Here is a 24,705-nt window from a genome sequence, read left to right as displayed (position 1 = left end):
AGGGGCAAGACGGGAATAAAGACGCAGCCCTACTAGAAAATGGACTTGAGGACACGGGGAGGGGGAAGGGTATGCTGGGACAAAGTGAGAGAGTGGTAGTGTATATATGGACATATATACACTACCAAATGTAAAATAGATAGCTAGTGGGAAGCAGTCACATAGCACAGGGAGATCAGCTCGTTGCTTTGTGACCAGCTAGAAGGGTGGGAGAGGGTGGGTGGGAGGGAGGGAGACTCAAGAGGGAAGAGATATGGGGATATATGTACATGTATAACTGATTCACTTCATTATAAAGCAGAAACTAACACTCCATTGTAAAGCAATTATATTCCAATAAAAACATTAAAAAAAAGAGAGCTAATTCTAAGTACAAAAGAGGTAAATTCATGTTCGTCATTTTGATACACGTCTTCCACTGTATCATTGTATCATTTGATACAAGTCTCCCAAATTTTACCTGAGATTTGTGACAGTGACTTAATCTACTGGGATCACCATAACAAAATACCATAAACTGGGGGAGCTTAAACAATAGAAATTAATTTTCTCACAGTTTTAGAGGCTGGAAGTCTAAGATTCAAGTGCCAACATGGTCAGGTTCTGGTAAGGTCCCTCTTCCTGGCTTGCATACTCACCTTCTGGCTATGTGCTCACATGGTTTTTCCCTAGTGAATGCATGCAGGAGAGAGAGAGCAAGCTCTCTGGTGTCTTTTCTTTATAAAGGCACTCATCCTATATAAGGGTACCACCCTCCTGACCTCATCCAACCCTAATTGCCTCCCAGAGTCCCCATTTCCGTATACCATTATGCTGGGGATTAGGAGCTCAACATGTAAATTTTAGGGAGATATAAATATTCAGCCCATAACACACAGTAAAACTAGAGTTGAACTAAACTGTGCATCATACTCAACAAAAGCTTTACCTAGGTAAATCTTCCTTCTGTCTTTTCAGACTCTTAGGAATCCTTCAGAAATCCACCTCCTCCATCACCAGAGCTGCACCTTCACTGGCTCCATTCAGCCACATCTGCATTCATCCAGGAGGCTCCAGCTCTCTTCCCTTCCTGTCTTCCCCATCAAACTGCCAGTTGTCACCCAGGAGGTCATAAAAGGGACAGTGTGCATGATCAAAGGGGTGATCATGTTGCATTTTGTGTCATTCCAGGGAAATATCCCTCCTCCTTTTTCTTCTTGTATATCTCTGCCACCTGTCTTGTATATCTCTGATCTACTCTCTCTGGTTCATCAAAGACAAGAATCTGCACTGTTCCCAATGCCTTAGCAGCCTGGGAGAAGAACTTGATTATGGTTTACTTGGATAAAGTGACTTATAACTTACAATGCTTTCATATTTTTCCAGTTTGTGTTATCCTCACTTTTATAAGGTATTTACCTGCATTACACAGATGAGGAAATTAAAATCAAAGAGTTGAATCGCTTGCCTGAGGACCATGGAATGTAAGTAGTGTATTCAGGACCCAAACTAAGTCCTCCCAACCGCAGCTCCCGGGCCCTTTCAAGACATCACAGATATCCCCATAGAAGAGCATCACATAGTCAGTAAACCAGCCAAATGTGGTTTGAAAAGATTTCTCCACAATCTTTGCAATTATGATACAATAAACTTTCTGTTGTCCAATTATTCTGAAATGCTTTTTTAAACATAAAAACTAGTAAATGTTAATAACTGAAATTCTATAAAGGAATGCATACATACGTGTACATATATTTTTTAAAGGATGGAGAACACAAACTTTTCTACTGAGCTGCCACCTCAGGCTTCTCTCAGTCTCACTCTTTTCATCCAGCTGCCTCCAAGGAGGGAACATGTATTTTTTGAGCTCCTAGTAGGTTCCCAGCATTAAGCTGCATCCCACATGAGAATCACAGGGTATTGACCAAGGGAATGCATTGTAAAGCCAGACAAACCTCAGTCCCAAACCTGATTGTGCCACTTAGCCATGTGACCTTGAGCTTATTAATTTTCCTTTCCAAGCCTCAGTTTCCCCATTTGCTAAACTGGAATAAAAGCAATAGCCAGAATGATTGTGAGTATTAAACAAGCTAACTCGTGTAAAACGCTCAGCACGCTAGCTGCCACGTGGTACGTATTGCCTGTCATCATTATTTTCGTTACCAGTTATTGTTCAAAGATAAGTAAGACAGTTCTACCTCAGAAGACTCAAGATACAGTGGGAAAATGAAACAGGCATAACTAATGCCAGTACAGGCAGATTTTGGAAAGGGAATGGAACAGAGACATAGATTGTCCTTCCACAGCTGTCTCCTTGCTAAGTCCCAAATGCCATAACTCTCGTGCCCTAAGACTTAGCAAAATCCTCACTGATTTAAACCCTAGTACATTTTCCCTTGGAAAATAGAAATCTTAATGCATGAAATTATGTCTGCAGAAATGGTAAGCATATGGGGTAAAAACTCAAAGCAAAAAAAAAAAGTGTAACAGTTTAGGACTCCAGCTTGATGTACTGTTGCAATTCGCAGCCTTGTCAGTCTGTTTTATAACACCATTGCTCAAATTTGTGACAAAGTCCCAGCCCCAGAATCCTAGAATGATGCAATTTGGCATGGATAGACTTGTTTACACTCTCTTCTTGTGAATATTTTCATTTAGAAGTTTCTTTCACTGGTGTTTCTGGTGTAGGCACCCCTGATTATAAGCAGGGAGGTAAAAATATCAAACCTCAAGGCGAAGTGGGACAGAAATTAAGCTGGGTCTGAGATGATCTCCCCAAGCCCCTCCCACTTACCCACTTTTCTGAGATGTCCCTAACAGAGATGTAAAGCCAGCACAGCTGGTTCACCAGGCATAATTGTATTTTCTTTTATTTACCAAATACTTCTCATGGGTCAGGGTTGCTTCAGGAAATTCATAATTAATATAATTCATTAGCCCTCATAACAACCCTATGAGATGGAAGCTTTTATTATTCTTAATTTACATATGTGGAAACTGAGACACAAAGAAATTAAGCAATTTACCCCAAGGCACAGAGACAGTAAATGATGGGGCATGAATTATGAACATAGGCCAGCTCTGGAATCCATATTTTAACCTCCATGCCAGTGTTTATTTGTGGGGTGTTGGTGTTGCTGGTTTTTCACTTATGACTACATGGCATTTATGAAACTGGCATTAGAAGTACAATGACTGTGAATGTGATTAGGACTCTTTGGGCACACCGGCCTGCAGGATTTGAAAGCATTAATGTTCCATCTCAAGAGTTAATTCTTGCACACTGGTTCATAAGGATTAAACCTCTCCTACTGAGATAATGATAGTTTTATATACTTCAATTTTATAATAACATGAATTCTAATGCAATTAGGTGGCCCTAGTTTTTACTAGGTTTGTGATCTATGATCTTAAATTGTAGTTGTATGGATATGGGAGGAAACAGGGAACACCAGATATCGAACATACGGCTTTTTTAAAAACAATTTAAATTGGACTTTTATGTAATTTTTCATTTCTCAAATTCCTCTTTCACACTCAAATTGCAGAGCCAAATTCTACTTTAAACCAGATGATAAGTGGACAGATATTACAGTTCAGTTTTTTTTGTTTTTTAACATTTGTTAGAAGAGAAAGCAGTATATTCATTTAGTGCCTTCCTTTTCCTGCCACCATGAAATAACATACCTAAATTCAGTTCAGCAATTAAGAAGCATTGCAGCTCTATTACATGTTGGAAAGTATGACTACTGCATGGCCACGGACTAGCACTTAGTCGGTATTCAATAAATAATTGATAAATGAATAGTCCCAGAGATTCAAGGATGAATACAATTCTTCCCTGCCCTCCAATGGCTTATGATCCATTAAGTCAGTCTTGAAAACCAACAACTAAAATGCAATGTGATAGATTTTGAGAACAATGTACATACATGAGCACTATAAGTGAGAATTGGTGGTAGTAATATTATATATACACAGATATATTAATAAAAAACAGGATAATCTCCCTTGTTCCCTATCTTTAATCTCAGCATCCTGAAATATTCTTAATAATAAAAGTTAAGTATGCTTCAATATATAGAGTTTAATTTTCCTAATAATAAAAGAGGGGTACACTATACATACTTTGGAATTCTACAGATATCATGCATATACCTCCAGGCCAACAATATGCATGTAATCCTTTAAAAAAATACATTATGTTGTATATGTTGAATATATCATAATGTATTGAATGATAAATTATAGACAATCAGGTTATAGCCTTGATTTTACTTTTTTGTTTGTGTGTTTTGTTTTTGTCTTTAAAAATCCCCATACATCTATCTTTCATTGTAAGTGCTGTTTATTTGTTTTAATCAGCTTTACTGAGGTATAGTTTATAACCAATGAAATTCACCCCTTTAAAGTGCACAGACTGATATGTTTTAACAATATGTATACAAAATATGTACTGTCATGTAAAAGCCACAAAAAGCAAAATGTAGAACACATCCACCACCCTCAAGAAGTTTCCTATGCCCCTTTGCAGCCCTAGCCCTCCACAGCTGCTGATCTGCTTTTATGACTATAGTTTGTGCCATTTCTTCTTTCACTTAGGTTTTAGAAATAATAAACTAGATGTTTTCCAAAAATGTTCTCCTAATCTGTGTCTCGCCTATTCATGCCCTTAGTGTCTTTTGAAGAGCAAAATTTATAATTTTGAAGAAATACAATTTATTAATTTTTCTTTTCTGGTTTGTGATATTTGTGTCCTATCTAACAAATCTTTACCTAAAACAAGATCACAAATGTCTTTTCTTTTAAGACGTATAATTGTAGCTCTTAGGTTTAGATCTCTAATATACTTTGAGTTGGCTTTTATGTATGGAGTGAGGTACGGGTTGAGTTTTATTTTTTAACAGTATGGATATCCATTTATTATGAAACAATTTATTAAGGAGAATATATTTTCCACATTAAATTGTCTAGGTTCTTTTGTCAAAAATCAGTTGAATATGTATGAATATGTCTATTTTTGGCCTCCACTTATACTAATGCTATATTCAACTACTGTGGCTTTGTATTTAATTCAGGTGATAAAAGCGGTCCAACTTTGTTTTTCTACAAGGTTATCTTTGTTATTCTAAGTCCTTTGTACATCCATACAATTTTGAAATCAATTTCTCCAATTTTATTTTTTTCTAAAGCCTACTGGGATTTGACTGGAATTACATTGAATCTACAGATCAATTTGAAGAGAACTGACATCCTAAGAGTACTAAGTCTTCCAATCCACCATATGCTTCTCCATTTATTTAGATCTTCTTTAAACTATTTTAGCAAGGATTTATAGTTTTCAGTGTAAAAGCTTTGCACGTGTTTTGTTAAATTTATTTGAGAATTTTATGTTGTTTACTTTATTGCAATATGTTTAAATTTCGATTTCTAATTACTTGCTGCTTGTATGTAAAAATACATTTGGTTTTTGAATATTGACCTTGTATCCTGAAACCATGCTAAGTTCAATTAGATTTTTTGTAGATTCCTTGGGATTTTTCATATATAAACTCGTGATTATACGAAAGAGATAGTGTTACTTTTTCCTTCCCAATATGTATGCATTTTTTTCTTGCCTTATTGTACTGATAAGGACTTCTAGTACTTTGCTCAATAGAAGTAGTGAGTGTGGACATCCATGCTTTGTACCTCATCTTAAGAGGAAAGCATTAAGTATTTCACCATTAGTATGATGTCTGTGGTTTTTTTCATAGATATCTTTTATTATGTTGAAAATTTTTCTCACAATTCCTTGTTTGCTACAATTTTTTTAAAAAATCATGAATGGGTGTTGAATTTTTTCAAATGCTTTTTCCTACTCTATTGAAATTAAACCTTTAAAAAAATTTTAATCTTGTTGGTATAGTGAATTATACTGATTGGTTTCCAAATGTTAAATGAACATTGAATTTTTTTGGAATAAATCTCAGTTGATCATGATATATATTTTATATATTTTACATAGTGATGGATTTGATTATATTGGTCTGTAGTTTTATCTTGTGATACCTTCTTTGTCTAGTTTTGATATATTGGCCTCATGAAGTGAATTGAGAACTGTTCCCACCTCTTCCATTCTCTGTAAGAGTATGCAAAATTGGTATGATTTCTTCCCTAAATGCTTGACAGAATTCACCAGTGAAACCACCTAGGCCTGGAGTTTACTTTTGGGGAAGTTCTTAAATATAAATGTCATTTCTTTAATAGATATACGGTTATTCAGGTTATCTGTTTTTCTCCTTAGGTGTGCTTGGTAGTTTGTATTTTCCAAGATATTTTGTGTAAGTTGTCAAATTTATTGTAATATTTTTCATTTGTTACCCTTTAATGTTTATAGAATCTGAAGTGATGTCCTCACTTTAATTCTTGAGGTTGGTAATTTCTGTTTTCTCTTTTTTTTTTTTTTTCTGGATTAGTCTAGCTAAAGTTTTATCAATTATATTGATTTTTTCAAAGAACCAGCTTTTGGTTTCACTTATTTTCTCTATCTAATTCTATTTTGTTATTTTGCATTCATCTTCATTATATCCTTTCTTCTGCGTACTCTGGGTTATTCTGTGTGTGTGTGTTTTTCTAATTTGTTACAGTTAAGGCTCGGATCATTTTTTGAAATCTTTAAAATCTCTTCTAATATAAATGTTCCATGTTACAAATTTCACACAAATTGGATAACTCTGTTCCATGAATTTTGATATTTTATGTTTTCATTTCAACTCAATTTAAAATGTTTTTTGCTTTCTCTTGTAATTTCATTTTCAATCAGTTATTTAGAAGTGTGTTATTTAATTTCCAGTTAGTGATATTCCTGATATTTTTCTTTTGTTGATTTCTAATTTAATTCATTTTTGTCACAGAATATAATCTATGTTTTCAATCCTTTCCAATTTATTAAAGAATTCTTTTATGATCCAGCATGTTTTTTCTTTATAGAACTGATCTCTAAAGCGACACTGCTGTCAAAGAATATGTTCGTTTTTATTTCAAATAGATATTGCCTAATTACTTTCCCTAAAAACACAATTTATAATGCCATTTCCCATATTGTCTTTATTATAATATGTTATCAAATTATATTTTCCCATATATTTAGTAAAATATAGTACTTTTTAAAAAATTTTTGCATCTCTCAGGAAACAGGTAAGGTTGAGGAATCTTTTGGAAGTATATTATGCATTTACATTTTCTTATGACTTTCTTGTCAGTGTTCTTTGTCCAACATTTTATTTTAAACATGAAATTTTAAGAACTTTCTTGAATCTTTTGAATTTGGCACTATTATTTATGGAAATGACACATTTCTTAATGTTTCTTTTATATAGTAGGTAAAAACAAACAAATATATGTGTATAAATATATGTATATATATTTGCTTTTTATAGAGTCTCTATACATATATTTTTCTCTAATCCTTAAAACAGCCATCAAAGGACAGATACATTTATTTATATGCCATCAGTGTGTGTCTGGTACTAGTATTACAGCTTTCAAATTGTAGCTGAAGAAACAGTTAATTGGAGTTACTCGTTGAAGTTTACACAGGAAGTGAATTACAGAGCTGAATTTGAACCCAGGTCTGTCTATCTCCAAAATCCATGTCCTTATCACTGCAACATGCAGCCTTCTCTTAAATAAAGAAAAAGTTCAAAGTGCCAATGGTTTTTTTGTTGCCACTATTACTGTATGCTAAAAGAGAATAACAAGCCATTTATATATAAATGTTGCAGCTATCTAACCGTAGGAATCATGGAATGCTACAGTCAAGAAATAGTCATGCAATCTCAAGCATTCAGAGCCAAATTCCATCCTCCTGTCAATGTCCAAAGATCACACCTAGTCTGTCCCACCCATATTGTGCACTTTCTCTTTCTGTGGACTCAAAATCTTACTAACTACTATGCCAGTTCCTTTCCCTCTCATACTAACTATAGTTCTAATGAAAAAATTCCAGAGAGTTATCCATAAAAGGTCAAGGTCCAAGAGCCTGGACTGATTCACGAAACATTCAATCACAGTTTCCACTGTAGGCCATGATCTGTATCCATTTAGATGAGCCACAGGAGTCAGAGAGTTGAGGAATCCCGTTTGGCAGAATAGCAGTAAGTAGCCCCTCAAAATGCTTTGCATGCAATCATTATTATCTTAAATTCTGGAAACAGAGAGTGAGTAAAAGAGATGTTCTTCCCATTATCCTTATTATCTCCATAGAAGCAATTTGTGCTGGGTTGTCATTTTATAAAACTATGCATTGCAAATGCATCTGGCCACTGCTATGGTTCTCCATTATGTAATGGCAGCTGACCTCCGCTCATACTGACATCCCTCTAACACATTCTGTCCACCTCATTAACACAGGCTTACGATGATATACTTACAGCCTCTCTGGTTGTTTGGGTCAATCCAGATAATTATTCCTAGTTAAGAGTTTTATCTCTTCCCTGAAGTTGTTGCTACCAGTAGGAGTACTTAATAGTTTTGACAAAAAAGAAAAGTCAACTACATCATTCTTGGCTCTACAGAGCAAACAAAAATAACATGGCTTAGCTCTGTTAAGATCTATTGAATAATGGTGTCCAGGCGCTAAGGGCTTTTTACCTGTGAATCAATGCCAGGCAACATTCTAGACTCTAGGACACAGCAATGAACAAAACAGCAATTAAAAAATTCCTACTCTCGTGGAGCTTATATTCTAGAGGGAAATATATGTCTACCTCATTTTATCATGCTTCACTTTATTGTGCTTTGCAGACATTGCATTTTTTACAAATTGAAGTTTTGTGGCAGCCCTGCATCAAGCAAGTCAATCATTTTTCCAACAGTATTTGCTCACTTCATGCCTCTGTGTCCCATTTTGGTAATTCTCACAATATTTTAAACATTTTTATATTTGCTATGGTGACCTGTGACCAGCGATCTTTGACATTACTATTGTAATTGTTTTGGGGCACCACAAACCACACCCATATAAGGCAGCAAATTTAATCAATAAATGTGTTTTGATTTCTCCACCAACTAGCTATTTCCCCATCTCTTCCCCTCTCCTGGGGCTTCCCTACTCCCTGAGACACAACAATATTAAAACTAGGACAATTAATAACCCTACAATGGCCTCTAAGTGTTAAAGTAAAAGGAAGGGTCACACATCTCTCCCTTTAAATCAAAAGTTGGAAATGATTAAGCTTAGTGAGAAAGGCATGTTGAAAACCAAGATGGGCTGAAAGATAGGCCTCTTGCAGCAGTTAGGATAATAAGAAAGTGAAACAGCCTTATTGCTGATATGGAGAAAGTTTTAGTGGTCTGGATAGAAGATCAAACCAGCTACAACATTCCCTTAAGCCAAAGCATAATCCAGAGCAAGGTCCTAACTCTTCAATTCTATGAAGGCGAGAGAGACGAGGAAGCTGCAGAAGAAAAGTTTGAAGCTAGCAGAGGTTGGCTCATGGGGGTTAAGAAGAGAAGGTGTCTCTATAACATAAAAGTGCAAGGTGAAGCAGCAAGTGCTGATGTAGAGCCTGCTGCAAGTTATCCAGAAGATCTAGCTAAGATCATTAATAAAGGTGGCTACACTAAAAAACAGATTTTCAGTGTTGAAAAGGCAGCCTTCTATTAGAAGAAGATGCCATCTAGGACTTTCATAGCTAGAGAGGAGAAATCAATGCCTGATTTCAAAGCTTCAAAGGACAGAATGACCCTCTTGCTAGGGGCTAAGGCAGCTGGTGACTTTAAGTTGCAGCCAATGCTCATTTACCAGGGCCCTTAAGAATTATACTGAATCTACTCTGTCTGTGCTCTACAAATGGAACAAGAAAGACTGGATGACAGCACATTTGCTAACTACATGGTTTACTGAATACTTTAAGCCTACTGTTGAGAAATACTACTTAGAAAAAAAGATTCCTTTCAAAATATTACTGCTCATTGAAAATGCACCTGGTCACCCAAGAAATCTGATGGAGATACACAACGAGATTAATGTTGTTTTCATGCCTGCTAATATAATATCCATTCTGTAGCCCATGGATCAAGGAGTAATTTTGACTTCCAAGTCTTATTATTTAAGAAATACATTCTGTAAAGCTACAGCTGCCATAAATAATGATTCCTCTGAGGGATCTGAGCAGAGTCATTTGAAAACCATATGGAAAGAATTCATTCTTCTAGATGCCATTAAGTACAGTCAAGATTCATGGGAAGAGGTCAAAATATCAACGTTAACAGCAGTTGAAAGAAATTGGTTCCAACCCTCATGGATGACTCTGAGGGGTTCAAGACTTCAGTGGAGGAAGTCACTGCAGATGTGGTGGAAACAGCAAGAGAACTAGATATGGAGCCTGAATTTGTGACTTGAATTGCTGCAATCTCATGATAAAATTTTAATGCATGAAGAGTTGCTTCTTATGAATGAGTAAAGGAAGTTGTTTCTTGAAATGGAATCTACTCCTGGTGAAGATGCTATGAAGACTGCTGAAATAGCAATAAAGGATTTAGAATATTACATAAACTTAGTTGATAGAGCAGCAGCAGGGTTTGAGAGGATTGACTCCAATTTTGAAAAAAGTTCTACTGTGGGTAAAATGCTATCAAACAGCATTGCCTGCTACAGGGAAATCACTCATGCAAAGAAGAGTCAATTGATGTGGCCAACATAATTGTTGTCTTATTTGAAGAAACTGCCACGGCCACTCCAGCCTTCAGCAACCAGCACCCTGATCAGTCAGCAGCTATCAACATGGAGGCCAGACCCGCCATCAGCAAAAGATTATGACTCCCTGAAGGCTCAGATTATGGTTAGCATTTTTTAGCAATAAATTATTTTAAAATTATGTACATTGTTTTTTAGACATAATGCTACTGCACACTTAATAGACTACAGAATAGTGTAAACATAACTTTTACGTACATTGGGAAACCAAAAATTCATGTGACTTGCTTTATTGTCGTGGCCTAGAACCAAACCCGCAGTATCTCTAAGGTATGCCTGTAAATGTGTCCATTAAAAAAAATATGGCTCCCAGCTCTGTCATTTACAAGCTCTAAGTGCTTAGAATTTACATAAGCTGAAAGTTACATAAACTGTCATTTTTCTCATAAGGGTAGTGATTATAGCTAGGGTGGTTATAAAGGTGAAAAGAGATAATATAGGTAAAGTGTTTTAGCACAAGGCGTAGTACATAATAAGCCCTAAATATGAATGAGATTTGTTATTATTATTTTACTACATTTCTGTTCACTCCTATTTTCAGAGACATTATACACACTATTTTAAAAATTTATTTTATATACTCTCAACCTAATCAGTCAGATGTCCACAGTCTAATTCTCTGTTGTATTATATCTGACAAAATTCTAACCATGTCCCCCCATATTATCTCTGCTCAACCACACTGCATTTTCTTTATTTTGTTTAAGTCCTTGTTACCTTAAAATGGATCAGATATATCCTCCCAAATCCAATTTGTTCAGCTCAAAGTTAACTTCCCTATACATATAATGTAGGTCACACAGGAGAAGGATGTTGATATCATGGGTGATTCATGGAGATGGAAGCAGTCATGAGAATCAACAGCACTGTGGAAGCTCTTGCAGACAAACAGACAGTCAAATGCATCATAAGGCAGGATGCTAAGGGACCAGTCAGCTCAGAAACATTGACTCTCTGTCACACACTGCTTAGAAGAAATGAATGGCAAAAAAAAGGGACAATAACAAAAAGCTCTTATTTAAATCACTATGCCAGTGAGGATAGGGGGAGACATGGGGTAGTCTTAGAGCATTCAAATAGAATGAATAGGTCTGGAGTTCTAGTCTTCCCTCTGTCTCCAACCCGATGCATGACACTGAAAAAGTCAAATACCCTCTCCATGCTCATCTGTAAAATCAGGCCAGGCCATCTCATGCTTCCTTGTTGCTTCTATATTGCTGTTAATCTCTGCTGCATAGTTATTTTTGAATGAGAAGCCTATAAGAATAGAATTTTTTTAAGATAATTTCCTTTCTTCTTCATCAATAATATGGAGAAAATAAGACCTACCTGACAGGATTGCTGTGAAGGTCTAATTGGAAAGTACATGCAGAGCACTTAGCATGATGTCTGGGATGTTGTAGGTTACCAAAATGTGATGTTCCATCACGTCATGATAATCCTGACAATGTAAAATAATCAAATTGAAAAATGACCTGTCTTTAAAATGAACTACCAAAAGAGAGAAGAAAGTAACAAATACAGAAACAAAATTAAAATATTTGGGTGGTGAGATTATGAATATTGTGGGTTCATTTTTCTATTTGAGAGACAACATAAGGTAATGGTTTGACTCATGGCTTTTCTTGGCACTGAAACCAGCTCTTTCACCAACTGTGGGACTTTTAAACAAGTTTTATAACCTCCCTGTAAATGAAGATGTAATAATACTTACTTATCAAGAAATGAGTTTATATTTGTGAAGCACATGTTAAGCACTATTTAAGTGTTTGTTAAATAAAATACTTTCCAAATCTGCAATCATGGACATGTGCACTCCTATAATGGAAAGGAAGGGATATTCTTTTATAAAGCAATGATTATTGTCCCTAATTGAGTAATTTTTTTCCATGCCAGGCCCTGTTCAAAGAACTTTATGTGGATCAACTAATCCTCATAATAATCCTGTGAGATGGGTACAATTATCATCAGAGGTGAGAAACATCCAGAGGGAGACAGTCCTGGTCTCTTCAGTCTCACCAAGTCACTAGGGCGAATCTGCTCATCCCTGTGTGCTCCCCTAGTTTGCTGGCTTCTGCAGATGGTATACCTTGGATCTCATTTGCCCAGAAGCTGAGCTGCTCCGGGTGAACTGGGACAAAACTGGACTAGTCTCACCTTGTCCTTTTCTCTTCCTGGCACCTGCTTAGGGATCCAGTTCACATGCTGCTCTTGCTTCTCCTCTTATCAAAACTAACTCTCTTTTCAGGTTCTCATGGAAGACAAAGTGATAAGCTGATGGTCCAAAGACTTGCTTTGAGTCTTGGTTCTATCTCAAATGCTGTATAGCTTTGAATAAGTTACTGGATGGCTTAGAGTGTGAAATTCATATGTAAATTTCAGTCCACTGTGTTTCTGAGAATTTTTGTCAGAGAGAAAGATGGAGATTGTTACCCATCAAGACACTGAATGCATGTTGTCTCAGAAAACTGAAAGGCGGACAATGTTTAAAATACCAACATCCACTCTAGACTTTGTGCTAGACTCGGAATGGCAGACTGCCCGAAATTACGAACCTCCATTTCCCATGGTGTTATTATACACCAATATAGGGAAATGTACTTCTGAGGATCACAAAAGGTTCTAAAATTCAAGGTTACAGTTTTTGACCCATTGATTTCCTGTAGTTGGATGCAGTGATTTCCATTAGGCAGAGTACCGAGTGATTTTCACTGTGATGAAAGCCTGCCATTGAAATTGGCAGTGTCTTCTGAATATTTGCTGCTCCCAAGGAATAAGAGGAAGAGAAGCCACCTATAGAGTGATGTTTGTTTGCTTTCAGTTACTTTTATTACCCAGAATAATCCCAATTTGAAAGTCTCCAGCGAGAGGACTATCAAATGGGATAATAAAATGCTTGCAACATTTCTTTTCTGCTTTTCAGAAATTGCACATTTTGACACTATTTAGAGCAATATTAGTGTTTTCAGAAAAATGCTACTAGGTGGCATGTATGTAATTTGGCCTACCACTTTAAAAATTACTCTAACTTATAGTTTAGGACCTGTTAAATTTATGGCCTGACTTTTTAAAAAAGGAATGAATAAAAAGTTTCAGTGGAAAACTACAAATTTATTTTTACCCTAAGCATTTTAAACTTGAGAAAGTAAAAGAATGTATTTGTTATTTTGACCTTTTACAGACCGATTTGTCTTGCAGCTAGCATTAGTAATTCTTCAACATCTACTAAAATTGCTAGCAGTTATGTGTATGAAGAAACTATTTCTCAGTCATTTCTTTGTCCAGAGCCTTTATGAAGGAGTCATTCTAATGTTCTGGTTCAAAACATTAACATCAATTGGAATAACTGTTTTCAGTATCACCAAGTAAATATCCACTCAGTATAAAAGAGGAATGGCTGCCTTTTGTTGAACAACTCACCAGATCTTCAGCTGGAAGAGCTGCATGTATTATCTATAAATTCACAACAACTGGGCTTCCCTGGTGGCACCATGGTTAAGAAGCCGCCTGCCAATGCAGGGGACACAAGTTCGAGCCCTGCTCCGGGAAGATCCCACATGCCGTGGAGCAACTGGGCCCGTGCGCCACAACTACTGAGCCTGCACTCTACAGCCTGTGAGCCACAACTACTGAGCCCGCACGCCACAATTCCTGAAGCCCGGGCTCCTGAAGCCTGTGCTCTGCAACAAGAGAAGCCACTGCAGTGAGATGCCGGTGCACCACAAGGAAGAGTAGCCCCTGCTCACCTCAACTACAGAAAGCCCGCGCACAGCAACAAAGACCCAACGCAGCCAAAAATAAATAAACTAAAAAAAAAAAAAAAAATTCACAACAACTCTGCGATGCAGATATCATTACCCTCACTTCACAGATAAGAAAGTTGAGGATTCGAGGATCTAAGATGCTTGATTGAGATCACACAGCTAGCAAGTTACAGAGCCTGGAGTAAAAACCAGGTTTGTCTTCTTTCTGATTCACCATAACTTACCAAGCTTTTTTAGAATAAAAAAGACAGCCAGGCAAAAAAAAGATTGATATGAAATTTTCCAATGCAAAGCTGATTCTACTTATAAGTTTCTCTAGTTAGAGGGAGCTGGCAGAGTAGGGTTAAAGTAATTTGGGCTTTGAAATCTACCAGACCTAGATTCAAAATCAGCTCTACCACTTGACAAGTACATGGCTTTGGAGAAGTTACTTAATATCCACCATATCACCTCATAAAGTTGGGAAGATTAAATAAGATAAATCTCGTAAGTGCTGAACACATTACTTGTACCTGGTATGGACTTAATAAGTAGTATGTCTCTTTAGCCTATTACTATTTTTTAAAAGAACGAGATTCTAAACTGCCCAAAAATATAAGTATTCAAAAGTAGTTGTCTCATAACTTCTCAAGGCCACAATTATTGTATTTCTTTTGTTTTGTCACTTATCAGCAGGAACATAAACCACCTTCTTACAGGGGATCTGGAGGATTTGTAAGAGGACCCGCTTCCCCTGACACGTGTGAGAAGGAGCAGTTCGTTTTTTTTACCATCAGAAAAATAGAGACCACTTTCCTTCCTCAGATGCACAAGGTTTCTATTATGTGAAAGCAGATTGAATGCCGGTCTGACAAGATTTGGCATGGGGTCTAATAGGAACCGAAATGGAACTGGGACTCAACATGATTTATCACAGTAATTTTTATAAATACCAAAATGGAAAACTTTTTGGTGCTGGAATGAAAAAGTGAATTGACTGTCTGATCAAGGATCAGTCAGTACTTTTCATAGGTCATTTGAACAGAACCCAAGGGATGTTAAAAGGACTTGAAATACTGATGTCTGTAGCTACTAAATGAAATCTGACCAACACCCATACATATAATGGGATTGAGCAGCAGTTGCTTTGAATGGTGGACAAAGTTGCTTTGCTAAAAGATGGTGGAGAACTGTATTTACTGGGTCTAGGAAGAAGTGACAATTGATTTAATCTAAGGAGTTCATGAGAGGGAAAGGTTGGCAGAGCTGAAGGCATATGCAGGCCAAGACCAAAGTGCTATCTGTAGGGAGGGCTCTCCAGGGAGAAGTCACTGCTCTCTCCCAAGTGGAAAAGCCCATGGAAAATCTGTGCCATGCAGAATTTTTTTTCACTCTTTTCCCACTATACTTTCTGACCAATTTGCAATGTTCTGCTGTTCTGCTGAAGTCTTGGGATAGAATTTTTAATCTTCTCAGTTCCATACTTTTGTCATAATTAAGTTTTGAAATAACATTGTTCTCATGTGTATCCTACTGGAATAGTCTTTCACTCATGGCTGCTGACTTTAAGAAACTCGATGACACTAGGAAGTGAAATCTATCTGCATTCTATATAGGCATTTATGTATTTATACAGTGTCTATGAAGCAGCATAAATGCAGTGTTCTTCTAGCCAGCTGCTCTGTCAGAATAGCTCTTCCAAATGCCTTACAGTTTATAGGGACTTTTCATACAAGGAAAGAAGAGGGAGAATATTTTACTGGGGACATATGATGTGTGGGATTCTATGCTAAATGTTTTATTCAACCCTCTTCATCACCTGTAAGATAATCATCATCTACGTCATTCAGCTGAGAAAACCAAGGTTCAGAGAGGTTCAGCAACCTGTTCAAACACACAGCTAATAAATAGCAAATTCTGGGCTAAAACCCAGATATTTCAATCTAAGCCTGGACTACTATAGGAAGATAAAGCTCAAAAAGTACACTGAGTGAGAATACTGAAGTCCAGCTAAGGAATTTAGACTTCAGTATTTATTTTGTAAGTGACAGAAAATTCCTCAAGATTATGAGGAAGGAAATGTCATGAGTCTTCTGGGTTCTCTCAGCTCAAGTCTCAGTGCCTTTTGTTTTTCTTTATTATGCTATTCCTTATCTATATTCTTTCCATTCTTTCCATATTCATTCATTTATACTCTTCCATCTTATGAGGAAACTTCTCTTATTAACTCCACTTAATAAATCAGGAAAAAGAGGTACAGAGGAGTAAAGGAGCTTTCCCAAGGTCAAAACCAGGGAGAGACAGGATTAGAACTCAGGTCTCTCTGGACTCAATCAATCACAGAGCATAACTCCGTGCATCTATGCACATAAATATGTATAGTAATAAGTATTTGAATATATAAACCCATATAAATTTCAGCTTACTGTAAACCCCGCTGTCAAAAAAAATTTCAAAACACTATATATTTCAGGTAGGGAATATCCGAAATGCCACGACGTATAACAGGAAAACAGCAAAACAAAGGAATACAAACAACTGTTGCAATCACCAAGCTGAAGTCTTGGGATGCAAAAGATTATTGAACTCTTTCACAAATATCTAAAAAGGAGTGCCTCTGTATTGATACTGACTCGTCATCATTTTTCTCAGCTAATATCATTGCTGCACAGAATATCATAAAGTTTAGGAACAAAGAAAATAATTTGAGAATCCTCTTCAGGAAAAAAAGTACATTTCAAGGAGAAGTGGATTTTTTTCTACTTGTTTTTGCTTTATCATGGCACATTAACTTGATGAAAATTTCCCTTGTGGATATGAGGAATGGTTTTGACCCTATGTACCTGTATATTTATTTTGATGGTTCTAAATTTAGCAAAGCGTTATTGTCACCATTGATCCTAGAGAATTATTCACCTGTTAGTGAGTCAATAGCTGCATGGGTTTATGGTATCATGAGGGACATTGACTGTCAAGTTTATTTACAGTAATTTATAATTTTTAATTGTTCTCTGTTCCTATTCCTAAAATAACTAACCAAAGATGATCATTTCACTGGATGAAGAAAATGTTCACATAAGTGATAGGGGAAAGAAGTGCCGGTGTATGTACTTGAGAAGAAATAGGACATGCCTAAAGGCCCCTAGAACTTTTCTAATGCTGGCAAAACCTTAAGCAATCCTCAGAAGCCAAGTGGACTGTTGTCTCCCAAGAGAAGTGTGCCCTGCGTGAAGTGGTTCCCCCCCTTCTCTGTCTCTCCATCCTGACTTACCTCTAACAGCTTTCACAGTGGATGACCTTCTTTCCCTACAACACTCAGATGCACAGTATGCACTCAATAAGTATGTCAAATTACTGAAGTCATTCACAAGGCTGTTTCCACTTTTTTTTACCATGAGCTCTTTAAGTACAAAGATGATGTGTATTTATGGACTTTGCATGCCCAGAGCATTACTTCCTGCTTGGACCTTCATACATGCTCAGTAGATGTTTTTTAAGAGGCAGCATGGGCAATAGTAAGACTTTGGAGCCAGTCAGCCTGTGTTCAAATTCTGACTCTGCTGTTGACTAGCCTTGTAACCTTGGGCAAGTTACTGCTCCATGCCTCAGCTTCCTCATCTGCAAAATGGGATAACAGAGAACTTATAAGATAGCTGTGAGGATTTGGTGTGTTTTTATACATAAAGTGCTCAACAAAATAAAAGCTATTTCTCCAGCACAGATGGTCCTTGCCAAATGGCTGCTCTCCAGGTAATGACTCCAGGATCAAACTCTTCCTATCTTGTAATGCTATCATCTTTAACACCTGGTATCCAAGATTCCATGGAAGGGGAAGAAAGAGGATAATTATATCTGGAAGCTTTTCTTAGGAGCTAGGCCTCAGGACTAGCTCCTAAGCCAGTCTCAGGACTCTTCCTGAGCCAGGGAACTGGTCAACAGATCTGTCATTATGTGCACTGGTATAAAGTGAACCAGTTTAGTGGAGCATAGCATTCTCCCTGTCACTGGAAAGACTTCAATAGATGCTAGCAATTATTTATAAAAATCAAAGCTCTAAAACCATATAAGTAGATGTTCATAGCTGGGTAGTTTAGTTTCAATTGCTTAAGTACCACTATTTTAATTTTAAATTCAACTGCTTTCTTCATGGCCCTCTGGATAATTCCGGCAGCACTCTACTACCATTGATGCTTCCAGTCCACCTGAGACCTTTAAACCTGAGGTCACAAAGACCTACTGAGGAAATGCGGGTGACATAAATGAACAATGCAGCAGAGGTGGGTGGGGACTGCAGGGCTCTGGGGAGTAGCACCTGCTCCATCAGGCACCATGACAGTGGTCAGTAGGAACACCAGCCCACCAGCCCAGAGTATGGGTCTCATTCTGCCACCCCATCCCCTGACTGTGTTCCCCCTGACATTAGGATATGGCCCCTATTGTAGGATGGTGGCTAAGTGCCTAGATTCTGGAACCAGTCTAGGAAGGTTTAAAGACCAACACTAAAACTTAACTGGCTGTTTACCCAGTTCCCCCGTTTGTAAACTGAGGATACTAGTGGTATCCAACTCAAAGGATTGCTGAGTGGTGTCAATGAGCTAACATGCATAAAATATTTAGAACATGCCTCATGTGTAGTATAATGTTCAATATACATTAGCCATTACTTTTCTTCTCATTACCTCTGGCTTAGTGGGCTGAATTTGAAAGTTGGGGCTTCAATTTGCAATTTTTGCTTTAAACTGTAGCAACTGGGATTCAAATCAGAAAGCACTTAGCAGCCTATAAAACCAAGCTTTAGAGAATAGCCCCAGCTTCCTGGGAAATGCCTGGCACCCCTTGCTTTGCTTTGCCCCACCTTCACTCTTTGCTGCCTACTCCATTCCTGCTTCTATCTGGCTCTTGATCTCTGTAGTTGTAGCTCAGATTTTTAACTCCATTCTTGCTTTTTGCATTGACAATATTATTTTTCTGCTTTGAACTCATTTCCCCCTAGATAAATTGAGTTCAAAGGCCACAATGCACCCTGACCTCTCACCCCGTTTGGCCATTACTACTGATTACTGGTCTGACCAAGCTGAAACTCCCAGAAGAAACAAGACATTAAGCAATTCATCCAAAGTCACACAGCCAGTAAGGCAAGGAACCAGGATCTGAACCAGATCCCATGACTATCGTCAGGGATCCCAAACTTTCAGCCATACTGTCGTCACTCTATTTTGCTGAGGCAGAAATTTGAGTCTCAAACAATTTGGGGCATAACTTACGAGAACAAACCACTTAGCTAGGAAGTCAGCCTCAACCCAGGAGTCATATCTCAATGGGCCTTTGCTGTTCTCTGCTCATTATGGAGGTGTGCAGAATTCCCAAGAGGTGAAAAAAGCTTTGTTTCTCTATGACAAATGGCCATACAGTGAAAGATCAAGTTTTAGTGAAAGTTAAAAATGCATGCAGGGCTTCCCTGGTGGCGCAGTGGTTGAGAGTCCACCTGCCGATGCAGGGGACACGGGTTCGTGCCCCGGTCCGGGAGGATCCCACATGCCACGGAGCGGCTGGGCCCGTGAGCCATGGCCGCTGGACCTGTGCATCCGGAGCCTGTGCTCCGCAACGGGAGAGGCCACGACAGTGAGAGGCCCACGTACCGCAAAAAAAAAAAAAAAAAAAAAAAAAAAAAAGCATGCAGTTAGCATCAGTGACAGAGCTGCATAGGAAGTTTGTGACTCTCAACAGAATTAAGAGGAGATTCATAAAGATCTGGATGTTTCTCTCAGAAAAACCACGGGTCTACACACAGAGTCACAAAATGATGGCCCACAAGCTAAGTCTTACGATTTGGGGGAGGAAAGAACATATTGTTAAAAAGCATTTGAAATCTGTTAGATAGACATGGACTCTCCAGTATGCCTCAGCTACTGGCATTCTTTTTTTGGAAAGAACGTCTATTATGTAATACATAATAGAATAAATGAGTATGAAGAATTAAGTTTCTATACATAACATTTTGCATTCCCCCTAAAGACACCCATTAATTATGTTACCCTATTGCTTAAACAACACAGAATAGCCGTTTGAAATATTTTAACACAATGCTTTTTTTTTCCCATGAATCTTTAAACTCATCCGTAAAAGTCATGAGCCTGGAAGAATATTGTCTAAGGATCAGTGAAACGTCTTGTTGGTTCAGATTCAGGCTTACTTCACAGAGTTTACACAGCATGTGCCAGACACAGTGTTAAGAACTTTCACAGACTTTTCTTCTGCACAAAAATCCAATGTGCTTTAATAATATTATCCCCATTTTACAGTTTTGGAAACTTTGATTCAAAGAGGCTTAGTCATTTTCCCAATATCGTACCACTGGGAAATGGTGGTTTGGGGGTTCCTACTTAAATTCAGGGCTTTTCACCATTTCATGCTGCCTCCCATTAGTGTGATTCAGCCTTTGGAAATAATTTTCCAAAAAAAATAGCCTAGAAGAGTATCCATCCATTAAAAATTATTCCATTGTCCAAGTACCTTGTCATGACTGAGATGGAGGAGAGCATCAGTTGTTTGAAATATTTAATAACAATTCCTTGGATGGTAGTTCTAATTTTAGCTTCCTGAGGTCCCTGTTTCTTCAGGCAATGAATAATTTGCATGGCAAGTTTACTTCTGAGTAAGACACTAGAGTTGAATCCAAGGACACTTAGAATAGTTTCATAGGACAGTTTGGTTTCAGAACTGCATAAAAACTTGCTAAAAATTCTACATTTATGGTTCACTCTTGATTATATACTTAATTATTTTATAGTTTTCAAGTGTCCATTGAATTCTACTTCAACACAATAACCATTTATATTTCATAATGATAATGGCGAGATGGTGACTTTTTAAAGCTCATTTGAAACTCTATTTTTATTCCTGGTAATAACCTTTGACATTCCGTGGCCATTCTCCCTCCAGGTTTTCTAAAAATATTAAGAAGTGTGGGACCCAGGACCCAGTTTTAATCTCAGGTCATTAGACTCTTCCATCTACTACCCTCCTTGGTGCAGTCAATTAGTCCATTTTCCCTAATTTTTTGAAGATTTTTACTCCTATCTCACTGTCACACCCTCCAGCACTATTTTTACCTCAATTCTTTGTGAAGTCTGTAGATCAGAGCCTAGCCAGTAGTAAACATTGCAGGCTTTGTGGCTCAAGAGACAAAACAACTTACTTATGTAACAAAGCAGAAAATTCCTACCTGAGATGCCATCAGAGTCAATTTCACCCTCTGCCCCAGTGACCCAGATCCTAGAATCCTCTTCTTCCTGGAGAGCCCAGCCATTTCAACTTGGGCAGCTAGCCAGAGGTGAGGGAACTCACTGAATCTCTGCCTGCTGGGCTGAGATTCCACACCCTGATGCCTGGCAGGGGCCAACAGTGAAGTGTCCAGTAGGTAGGTGATGAATAGCATGAGTCTTAAGCAGTGATGAGGTGTGGTCACCAGTTGGGTGGCAGGCACTGGAGTGGAGGTGCGCAGAGTGAAGGAATGCACCGGCTGTGGTTCACAATGCTAGCCAGTTCCAGCAGCACCGGGGGCCATACAAAACCGGGCACTGGGCCAGAATGGGCCAGACTGGGCTGTGGTTTGCCAACTTTTAATGTAGATTATCATTCCAATACCTAGTCTCTCAAGCTCTGGACACTTTTTCTTCCAATGATCTTGTCCTCACCCTACCTTTGACATACGTTTTCATGGTTATGACTTCTCATTGCAAAATCCTGCAACCACTCCACATAAATTCCATTCTAAGCACCCTCTCTTTTTTTCTTAACATCTTTATTGGAGTATAATTGCTTTAAAATTTGTGTTAGTTTTTGCTGTATAAACAAGTGAATCAGCTCTGTGTACACATATATCCCCATATGCATCTCCCTCCCACCCTCCCTACGTCACCCCTCTAAGTGGTCACAAACACCGACCTGATCTCCCTGAGCTATGCGGCTGCTTCCCACTAGCTATCTACTTTACATTTGGCAGTGTATATATGTCAATGCCACTCTCTCACTTCGTCCCAGCTTACCCTTCCCCCTCTCCGTGTCCTCAAGTCCATTCTCTGCATCTGCGTCTTTATTCCTGTCCTGCTCCAAGGTTCTTCAGAACCTTTTTTTTTCTTTTAGATTCCATACATATGTGTTAGCTTACGGTATTTGTTTTTCTCTTTCTCACTAACTTCACTCTATATGACAGTCTCTAGGTCCATCCACCTCACTACAAATAACTCAATTTTGTTTCTTTTTATGGCTGAGTAATATTCTATTGTATACATGTGCCACATATTCTATATCCATTCATCTGTCGATGGACACTTAGGTTGCTTCCATTACCTGGCTACTGTAAGTAGTGCTGCAAAGAACATTGTGGTACATGTCTCTTTTTGAACTATGGTTTTCTCAGGGTTTATGCCCAGTAGTGGAATTATTAGTTCATATAGTAGTTCTATTTTTACTTTTTTAAGGAACCTCCATACTGTTCTCCATAGTGGCTGTAGCAATTTACATTCCCACCAACACTGCAAGAGGGTTCCCTTTTCTCCACACCCTCTCCAGCATTTATTGTTTATAGATTTTTTGATGATGGCCATTCTGACCACTGTGAGGTGATATCTCATTGTGGGGTTTGTTTTTTTTTTTGACATATAACATTATATTCACTTCAGTATAGAACATAATGATTGGATATTTGTATATTGTGGTTTTGATTTGGATTTCTCTAATGATTAGTGATGCTGAGCATCCTTTCATGTGTTTGCTGGCAATCTGTATGTCTCCTTTGGAGAAATTTCTATTTAGGTCTTCTGAGCATTTTTGCATTGGGTTGTTTGTTTTTCTGATATTGAACTGCATGAGCTGCTTGTATATTTTAGGGATTAATCCTTTGTCAGTTGTTTCGTTTGCAAATATTTTCTCCCATTCTGAGGATTGTCTTTTCATCTTGTTTATGGTTTCCTTTGCTGTGCACAAGCTTTTAAGTTTCATTAGGTCCCATTTATTTATTTCTGTTTTTATTTCCATTTCTCTAGGAGGTGGGTCAAGAAGAATCTTGTTGTGATTTATGTCATACAATGTTCTGCCTATGTTTTCCTCTATGAGTTTGATGGTATCTGGCCTTACATTTAGGTCTTTAATCCATTTTGAGTTAATTTTTGTGTATGGTGTTAGGGAGTGTTCTAATTTCATTCTTCTACATGTAGCTGTCCAGTTTTCCCAGCACCACTTATTGAAGAGGTTGTCTTTTCTCCATTGTATATTCTTGCCTCCTTTATCAAAGATAAGGTGACCATATGTGTGTGGGTTTATCACTGGGCTTTCTATCCTGTTCCATTGATCTATATTTCTGTTTTTGTGCCATTACCATCTTCTCTTGATTACTGTAGCTTTGTAGTATAGTCTGAAGTCTGGGAGCCTGACTCCTCCAGCTCCGTTTTTCTTTCTCAAGATTGCTTTGGCTATTTGGAGTCTTTTGTGTTTCCATACAAATTGTGAAATTTTTTGTTCTAGCTCTGTGAAAAATGCCATTGGTAGTTTGATACGGATTGCATTGAATCTGTAGATTGCTTTGGGTAGTATAGTCATTTTCACAATGTTGATTCTTCCAATCCAAGAACGTGGTCTATCTCTCCATCTGTTTGTTGTTTTTAATTTCTTTCATCAGTGTCTTATAGCTTTCTGCATACAAGTCTTTTGTCTCCTGAGGTAGGTTTATTCCTAGGTATTTTATTCTTTTTGTTGCAATGGTAAATGGGCATATATCCTTAATTTCTCTTTCTGATTTTTCATCATTAGTGTATAGGAATGCAAGAGATTTCTGTGCATCAATTTTGTATCCTGCTACTTTACCAAATGCATTGATCAGCTCTAGTAGTTTTCTGGTAGCATCTTTAGGATTCTCTCTATATATTATCAGTGACAGTTTTAATTCTTCTTTCCTGCTTTGTATTTCTTTTTCTTCTCTGATTGCTGTGGCTAAAACTTCCAAAACTAGTTGAATAATAGTGGTGAGAGTGGGCAACCTTGTCTTGTTCCTGATCTTAGAGGAAATTTCACATTTGAGAATGATTTCACCTTTGAGAATGATGTTCGCTGTGGGTTTGTCATATACGCCCTTTATTATGTTGAGGTAGATACCCTCGAAGCCTACTTTCTGGGGAGTTTTTTTCATAAATGGGTGTCGAAGGCTTTTTCTGCATCTACTGAGATTGCCTTATGGTTTTTATT

General features: G+C 37.6%; 1 long non-coding RNA gene across 10 annotated transcripts in view; it reads right to left on the bottom strand.

Annotated features, from left to right (window-relative positions):
* The window catches only part of LOC307193759, a 681,048-nt gene that overhangs the window by 133,091 nt on the left and 523,252 nt on the right, over positions 1-24,705 (bottom strand). For 9 of the 10 annotated variants that reach the window (XR_013830398.1, XR_013830399.1, XR_013830400.1 and 6 more), the window contains one exon: positions 12,050-12,161. The exons of the other annotated variant lie outside the window; for it this stretch is intronic. This is a non-coding gene — a long non-coding RNA (uncharacterized lncRNA). The remainder of the gene's footprint in view (positions 1-12,049; positions 12,162-24,705) is intronic. 10 annotated transcript variants of the gene reach the window in all.

Source organism: Stenella coeruleoalba, assembly GCF_951394435.1.
Source record: "Stenella coeruleoalba genome assembly, chromosome: 11".
Taxonomy (NCBI): domain Eukaryota; kingdom Metazoa; phylum Chordata; class Mammalia; order Artiodactyla; family Delphinidae; genus Stenella; species Stenella coeruleoalba.
This window is presented reverse-complemented; position numbering and strand designations above follow the sequence as displayed.